The 3,542-nt window shown below is 41.8% G+C and overlaps 1 protein-coding gene across 1 annotated transcript in view; it reads right to left on the minus strand.

Annotated features, from left to right (window-relative positions):
• Positions 1 to 2,432, minus strand: part of ankrd27 (ankyrin repeat domain 27) — a 35,677-nt gene extending 33,245 nt beyond the window's left edge. Inside the window, exon 1 of the mRNA XM_015397957.1 lies at positions 2,415 to 2,432. The gene's annotated coding sequence lies outside the window, so the exon portion shown is untranslated. The remainder of the gene's footprint in view (positions 1 to 2,414) is intronic.
• Between the last annotated feature and the right edge of the window lie 1,110 nt (positions 2,433 to 3,542).

Below are 3,542 nucleotides of genomic sequence, written 5' to 3' on the forward strand. Positions count from 1 at the left end.
GCTCGTAGATGATGATAAATAACATAGTTATGTATAATATATTACATTTCTGACTGTATATCCCTGTAATTATTACACACTGTAGCTTTAAACTGTTTTTAATTGTTTATTGAGGTGTGTGAATTCACCAAAAGCGTCTCTTTTTTTAATATTTCTGCGAATTAGAAAATGAATATATAGACAAGTGGATTACTGCAATAATGTCTGCCTGCACCACTTTCCATCCCAGAAACAAAGCAGACATTAAAAACGTCTGGATCCTGACCTTTGACCTCTGGATCCTCCCCATCTGCAGCCTCACCTGCTCACCTCGCTCCCAGATCAGCTGCAGCCTCACCCAGCTGCACTCCCCCCCCCCCCATCAGGCCCCTGTCAGGAGACCGAGCGCCCATGAAACTGGGACTGAGTCACATGACAGACATCATAAACTCAAAGCAAACAGCTTAGATGCAAACAGATTAGAATGTCTGCTGCCCCCCCGGAGGGCAGCAGACATTCTCCAAACTTCTTCCTGTTTCTGCTAAAGGAACTGAAAATTGAAGGAGAAAACCAGTTTCCACTGCGCTGCTCTCTACCAGTAGTCGTGTTTTTATTGCCATGTTCCAAATGTGGATTTTTTTTTTGGATCTTAATCACAATGTCTGCAATTTGATAGTGAGTTTAAACACAGGTTTTAAACGCTTTGATCCTTTTAAATAACTGAGTATTATTGGTATTAACGGGTTATTGAATGATGACTTTATTCTCGTCATAAAAAATAAAAAAATCTCTAGCTAGGCTCTAATACTTTATTGTACATTTAGGCTCATTTACTTTGGGTTTTATATATACTTTTTAGTTGTTTTTTTAAAAATGACCAGACTGCTTTAGATGCCTTTCCATCATTAAATGGAAACGTTTAAAAAAAAGTTTTTTGTATAAATTCTAGCCTAAATTTAATCTGCAATCAACATTTATTCAATAATTTGAAAAGAAATTCATGTGAAACAGGATGTGTTTAAAATTCAGATTAAAAACCTTGATTAATTTGATGTTTAAGGCATCCAGTGCAAAGCGTGTTCTAAAGGCACGCCGTCATGTGACCATCTCTGTGGTCTTAGAGGTTCCTAGGTGCACGGTGTGGAAAGTCAGTCAACGCGCTCGCGGCCCCCAGAGGGGCCTGCAGGATAAACATGACATATTTAGACTGAGCGGATGAGTGGAGCATAAAGCAAACATCAGCAGTGAATAACGAATAACATCTAAATGATTGAGGGAATATTTCCCATTAGGCAACACTTGTTAGCTGCTTAGGGCCCCATAAAACTCTGTTTCCATGTATGGTTAATACAACTATTCCTTATTTCTGCACATTAATTATGTTTTTAATAAAAATCCTTTCACTAAAATGCCATCAGAACGCTGATAATATTAAGAGTGTCTCAGCCACCCCCCCCTTCCGTGTCCACCATATTGGATCAGTCCATTTGCTGCACATGTTCAGAAAGGTCCAAACAGACAGCAGCAAACCATTTGAAAACAAACCATGCAAAGAGCAGTGTTGCCAACTTAGCGCTTTAGTCGCTATATTTAGCCACTTTTCAGACCCCTCTAGCACTTTGATTTCTAGAAAGTGTCTAGCGCCAAATCTAGCGACTTTTTTCTGCTACTGGAGACTTTGGAGACAACATCTAAAAGCAGCGAACTCTGCTCTCCAGAGCAAGTAGATTGGTAACCCCGCCTCCTGCTCTCCTCTATCTTGTCTTCTGTCATGATTCATGCAGCTATTATTTCATCCAAATGAAAAATGGAGAACAGAGAAGCAGATCATGGCTTGTCTACAGTGAAAAGAAGGACTGGGTTATTTACTTTGGCCTTTTTGGAAACACAGGAAGGAGCAATCAGCTAAGTGAGCTTAGTGCTTGGAAAAAATCTTTCATTCCTTTAGAGACAGCATGAAAAGTCAGCTGAGTACAAAACATAGAGAGGAAAACAAGAAGAAAAGGGACAAGAAGAGAGGGACACAACCTAGAACAGATAATGGATGTCTATTCTATTAACATTTCTCTATCTGGATAATGGGTCTGATCTATGTGTTGTCTTCTGAATTCAGAGGGGCCCCCTGCCTGTCTTTGTCTAGGATCCCAGATTTCCTATATCCGTCCCTGTGTCCCACTATAGATGCTCAGTCTGCTGGGGGGGGGGCTGCTCATCTTCTACCACCAACCTGCTCATCGAGTCACGCGGCAGTCAGCTGGACTTCAGAGGAACAACTTCCGTCGGAAACAAACATTCCTCTTTGATAGGCCGCAGGTGAATTAAAGCCAGAGATGAAAGGCCCGCATCAGGTCAGCCATGTTAGCATTAGCATTAGCTTCTTCAGCCGCTGGCAGGAAGGTGGGGCCCGGAGTCAGAGACTCTCAGTGGGGGGTTACCTGCAGCGATGGAGGCCCCTCAGCTAAGCCGCATGTTGGAGCCAAAGCCTCCCAGGAGCTCCGACCTGCGGGCCGCTGAGCAGCTGCGGCGTCAGGCTGCCTCCTCACCGGAAGGGGAGCTTTTCATCAAGACGCTGGAGCTCCGCTGGAAAAAGCTTCTAAAGTTACCCGGATCAAAGAGCGACTGACCATATGAACCAGTGGAACCAGTGACAGGAGCTCAACTGGAGCTGGGCTTCCCTGTTTACCCTGCTAAGGTTATACTGCCCCCTACTGGTCACAGAGCAGAACATCCAGAGCCTCCGCCATGATGTCACCCATAGGCCCGCATGGACGCCATCTTAGGGCGGTCTCAGCTCTGCTCACAGAATCAGTTTTAATCAACTTTAACTTTCTGAATATTGAACCAATTTTCAGTTTTGTTTTTTTTTATGCTGAAAACAAACAAATGTTTCAGTTTATTTTAAATATTCTTAGTGGGAAATAATCTGATAGGATGGATTCATGTTGCAAAGCACAGCCACTCAAATTTTATACTGTAAAAATGTCCACAGTTACAATTTATAATAGTAAAAACACTTTATTTACTTTTTATATTTATTCATCTACATTTTCAGTGTTATTTTCACTTTAGATTATAATTAGGGAAACAATTATTGCTAATCCTAATCCTCTAAGAGCAGCAATCACTCCTTTCCCCCCCACTTTAAAGGGCAACCTTCACCCTAAAAAGACAAGCGTAACATAGATTAGTCAGTTTAATGTTTCGTTGCTGTCTAAAATGAAAGCATTGTACAAATAAGCAAGTGAAGTTCAAACGGAAACCGTGGAATCAATTTTTGGGTAAATTTGAATTCTACCATTTTCTTTATCATCACTGGAAAAGTGGGAAAATCCTGACAGAAAAAGGTCTGGATGATGCAAAGCCACATCTGTAGAAGACAGGATTCTGAGAGTTTGCAGACCGTATGATGAGCAGCTTCAGGGACAGCAGTGAATACCTTCATATAGCAGCTGTATCCTGAAGAAGACTGCAGCAAGAACGCAAGAGTTAAAGGAATAGTACACCCAAAACATGATTAGCCTTCATTTTCTACTCACCCCCATGCTGAACAACACTCTGGAGTA

The sequence above is a fragment of the Cyprinodon variegatus genome, unplaced genomic scaffold (genome assembly GCF_000732505.1).
Source record: "Cyprinodon variegatus isolate N-32 unplaced genomic scaffold, C_variegatus-1.0 Scaffold899, whole genome shotgun sequence".
NCBI lineage: Eukaryota > Metazoa > Chordata > Actinopteri > Cyprinodontiformes > Cyprinodontidae > Cyprinodon > Cyprinodon variegatus.